Source organism: Monodelphis domestica, chromosome 8 (assembly GCF_027887165.1).
Source record: "Monodelphis domestica isolate mMonDom1 chromosome 8, mMonDom1.pri, whole genome shotgun sequence".
In the NCBI taxonomy this organism is placed as follows: Eukaryota; Metazoa; Chordata; class Mammalia; order Didelphimorphia; family Didelphidae; genus Monodelphis; species Monodelphis domestica.
In genome coordinates, this window is record NC_077234.1 from 123,807,395 (window position 1) to 123,812,907 (window position 5,513).

Here is a 5,513-nt window from a genome sequence, read left to right on the forward strand (position 1 = left end):
AAAGGGACCTGGTAATTTTCATGCTTGAAAACACACACATCTCTATGGAAAACTCACACCTCTGAAATGTTTAGATAGCTGAAAAAAAACCCAAACTTTTGGAGGGAGGGGAAAAAAGGGTAATTGGTTCAGGTTGTCTTTTCAACCAATAGTTACTAAACACCTACTATGTATAAGGCACAATGCCAATCTGCAATGAATAAACATGGCGCCCAAAAGGCTATATTTTATTTAAATATAAGATATATGGTTCTTAAAGCTCATATATCTTATTATGCATGACTCTATTTATCTCCTAATGAGCCATCTAGGGAAGAAAGTGCCAGCCTTATGGAGTAAACATTGACCTTTCTTTTAAGAAAAGATATGTAATTAGTATAAAATATTAGCAACAGTAAAATTAATATCATTGTTGATAGAGGTTTCCTTCATTTCTTCAAGCAAACAATTTGTCTTTTTTTTGGTTTTGTTTATTTTCTCCAACATTTTTTTAATATTGATTGTAATACCAAACATTTATATATGTATTTATTATATTTATATCTGCATTTATGTATGTGTATATACATTTATACAAACATACACATAAAATTTGGAAGAGGCAATTTACCCCACAATTCTCACATGAGTATTTTTTTAATACAACCGTCAAACTGGTGATTCTATTAAAAAAATCCTTCAAGGATAGAGAAAATATCTCTTTGTGAGTTGGAAACTGCTTCCTTTGCATTTCTGTTAAAATGTGTTGAAAATGTAAACCACAGACTCTGTTAAAAATACATAATGACAACTTTCTTTTTCTTTCACCTCTGTGAATGGTGCAACTAACATTTCAAACTAAACAGATAATTAAACAGAATTGTATTGTTGGGAGGGTATGATAAGAGTGTGGTTTTCAACCACCTTGTGAAATTTGAATACAGTTAGGAAAAGTTTTGTCAAAAATGCCATATAGCACATATTTTATTCTTTTCTTACTTCATAATGCAACGACTCAAATGCTATCCTTTTTTGCTATCAGCTAATAAAACATTTCCTGAATTATTTAACTTCCTTACAAATTCAAACCATTCTTATGTTTTTATCTTTTTTATTCTGTCAACAGTCATATTCCAGGGGGAAAGACTAGTTATTTCATGTTTGCTTTTATTTAAAATTGTTTGACTTTAAAAGGTATGAGGTGAACCTAGTTGTGTTTATTTGACTCTAGCTGATGTATGTTATAATGGTCTGACTTTGAGTAAATTGCCATCTTGTTTACTAAGAAAAAGAAAGATAGAGCTAATTGAATGAAAACAGCAAGCAAAGGATTACAACAGTCCATTTTCCTGATGTGAAATATGTCAACACTGAAATATGAATTTTAAAGTACTGTTGGTAAAGTATAGCAAAGATTAAAATGGTGCTTGAAGATACCTTTTGTTTAAAATACTGTGATTTGTACCCTAGAAATCATTTTAATTTTCTACAATGCTGACATTATATATTCCAGGAAAAAAAAAAAAAGATTGACTTCACATTTATCATAACTTTCTTTCGTGTTTCAAATCTTGATTTTGCTATTTTGTTGGCTTTGATTTGCTTTTCATATTCATCCTGTATGAGAATAAGCATACATTTCTACGTACAAAGTTTCTTCACATTAAGTAAGCTCTGAATTTACTTGCTCCTCCATCTTTTATAAATATCTATTAATGCCATGACTGCATTGATAAGCTTGTGGGGTGGGGAGGAGAAGGGACAGCAGAGTAGGAAATCTTGCCTATGATTTCATATTTTAGGGAACTCCTAAGGTGAGACATTTCCTCTCCCAAAGTATGCTGTCAGTTGTTTCACAATTTATAGCTTTAGAGACCTGACAAGGCCCTTGAAAATTCTTGCCCAGAGTCACATTGCCAAAAGGAGTCAGAGACAGAACTTGAACCCAGAGGATTATGATTCAGAAGTTTGCCTTATGTCCTTTCTCTTTACCAGTTGTCTCTCATTTATAGGGAATGCTCAATATTTATGAACACTAGTCAGTGTTGCCAAGAGATTCACATTCATTGTCTTTACGAGAGTGTGTAATTTGTATATTGACCATATCATTTCATAATAAAGCAATGGCTGCAGGGTTTATAAGTGAATAAAAATAACAAATATTTGGGTCCTTTAAAATGCCATGGGTATGAGGGCACCTGGGTAGCTCAGTGGATTGAGAGTCAGGCCTAGAGACGGGAGGTCCTAGGTTCAAATCTGTCCTCAGACACTTCCCAGCTGTGTGACCCTGGGCAAGTCACTTGACCCCCATTGCCTAGCCCTTACCACTCTTCTGCCTTGGAGCCAATACACAATGACTCCAAGACGGAAGGTAAGGGTCTAAAAAAAAATGCCGTGGTTATCCATATCAGCTTCTAAGATCAATAATGATTATTCCAAACCATACCCCATTCATCCACTACAGAGATTATCCTAAAATATAAGTCAGTGCATATCACTTCCACATTCACTAAACTCAACTGGCTCCCACCCACCTCGAGGATCAAATTTAAAAAAAAAAAATGTATTTAGCATTCAAACCTCTTGATGCCCTAGCCTCTTCTTATACCTTTTAATCCCTTTTAAATTGACCTCCTCACCAAATAGTTTTACACCCAGTGACTGGCATCTGGGTTGTTCGACAAACAAGATACTACAACTCTGCTCTAAGCATCTTCTCTGGTCATCCCTAATGTCTGGACTCTTCTTTTTCTTTCATTCAGACTATTGACCATACTGCTTCCCTCTACATCCCAACAAACATTTCATCTTTTATTGGAAGTCTTCTCCATCCTTTCTAATTCCACACATTTCTGGAGGTAGATATAGTCTGTCAGCGAGGTTATCCCAGCCTTAAAGACTTTTCCTCCTTAATTTGCTTGGCCTCGACGATAAAAAAAATAAATCATTCAAAAATATCTCCTTATTCGCCAATCTCATTATTTTTTTTTAAATTAGAGAACTAATACGATTTTGAATGGAATACAATCTCCTTGAGAGGAAGAATTGTGCTTTTGTCTCTCTACCTCTCAAGCCTAACATATTTGTTTAATAAATGCTTTTTGATTGTTTTTTATAACTTTGCATATCATTTATATACACACATATGTACTCACATAACTGTGCACTATGAATATTACATACATATAATATATAGCTGTGTGTATACCTTTCTGAAATCTATTTGATGATCATAAGTAAGTTCGTAAGAATTGATCAAGTATAGGCTATTCCTAGGAAGGTTATGTACCTTCCTAGGAAGGAGAAATTTTATTTTTAAAGAAAGAAGTCCTCCAGTATTATAGATTTGTTGTAAGGAAGAAACCTTAGCAACTGACAAAGGTCATAGTTGCATCTTTAAAAAATGATAGCTTATAGAAAAGGAGCACCATGCAATCATGGAGAAGACAGATACATCAGCGTTACATTGTCACATTTCAGCTCAAGATCAAACTGGCTACAGGAATCCTCATAAATATCTGACATGCTGAGGTTAAAGAAAGTATGTGAGCATTTATAGCGGTTTGAAAAGCTACTAATTGATTGGGGAAGGGCCAAAGCAATCTTCAAAGTCCAGCAATGTCTTCCTTTTCAGATGGAAGAGGAAAAATATGAACCACATTGGAATTCTTATGGTAATGCTAATGAAACACATGTATTCCGATTAATAAAAGAATAAACGTCAATTTTAGTTAGTCTGTATTTTTCTACAAATCATACTTGAAGAAAACTCAGTTTGTTCATAATAAGGCAGTCTATTCTGGGCTACTGTTGGGGATCTTCATTTCTCACTAACTTTTCATAACAATGAGAATTTTAGGGTTTTTCCTTTCTTCTAAATGATTGTGCTCATGAAAATGCACAGCAAATATGAAGAAATAACTGTTCTTCAAATAATAACAGCAGTAAAATTCTACAGTGTCAGCAATGCACGCAGGGTTGATGCTTAGCTGACATGAGAGTTTGGCAAATCTCTGTTTCTTTGTATCTTGAACTTCTCTGGCAGCACAGAAGAATGCATCAAAAACTCTTTTTAAAGAGATTTGGAGTCATTTTTAAAGATTTCTTTTTTTAAAAAATAGAGATTGTTTTAAGACTATAAATGTCTTTATTGGAATTATGCTCTTACCCTCATTTATTTTAACAAGATTTGTAATGAATTCTGCCCTTTGATCTCTTAGTTTGAAACACTGCCTGTTGTTCCATTATTCCGCCATCCATTTGCAGATAACAATACATCAGAACCTTTTTCTAGCTGCAGAAACAATGCCCTTTATTTGAGAAAGGACATTGTTTTGACAGATAAAGTAGGCATTTGATAAATTGAAACAGGTTCTGAATTATTTTGAGGGGAATGTGTGCTACATCTGTCTGCTGATTTTCCATTGAAGCAGTGCTTAACTTTCATGTCTGTTTGTGATTTATTGAGCTACAGAAAAGGTTAGGAAAATTTCATGGCTCCTCTCTTATAATTTGTAAGTGAATCAAACAGCATTTGTTACTGTTTATGATACTTAAAAGACAAAATTACCCCTAAACATTTATTCACAATGGAGGTTGTACTGACAAATAAAACAAAAGGAAATACTAAGTAAAATCATTATCTGTTCCATTAGTAAGATTTCATGTTGGAAAACAGAAACACAAAGGCAAAACAGTTATCCCAAAGCAGTAATTTTAAGTAGTATAGAATTTCAGGATATACCACATGTTAATAATTTACTAAGAAGAAGAATACAGATATCAGAAAGCACAGAGGGGGGACAAATAAAATCTCATATCAGTGACTTACTACTTAAGAATTTAATAAGCATCTTAAATAAATATTTTAACAAAACATTTTAAACTAAAAGGGTTTAATTCTCCATTTTCTTCATGAAAATGAATAATAAGGTATGAAAGATTCTCTTTTGGAACTTCATGTGACGAAAAATCAGACTAATAAACAGACAAGCAACTAAATGTCAAAACCTTTCCTTTTGAAAATGTATTTGAAATTATTAATATTTAAAAATAGGTAATGTTTCCAGCGTCTTTCTGTAAACTGTACATTTTCCTAAATTTGGAAATGTGACTACACTTCTGGGTTTGGGGTTTTCTTTTTGGAGAATGAATGTAAATTATTCTTCATGTCAAAGGGATACATTTTTAGCACAGCCATTCATTAAACATAAGCATCTAATATAAATATAGTTTCCTTTTAGTCAGTAGAAAGTTTTAATTTATTTTAATATACAGTCTAAGTAGCCCTTCAAGAGATCTTAGAGATTATCTTCATTCTATCAATGAGAAAACTGAGACCCAAAGAGGTTGTGACTTGCTCATTCATCTAGGTAATGGCTTAGACAGAATTAGAACCATTATCTTATTTCTTCTTTTCACTAGTCTTATTAGGTAGGGAGATAAGAGATAAGAAAGTCTAAGAACACCTAAGGCATGAAACACTCTCCAAATGAATGGCCTACACTGAGAGTTACATAATTAATCAGTGTTGG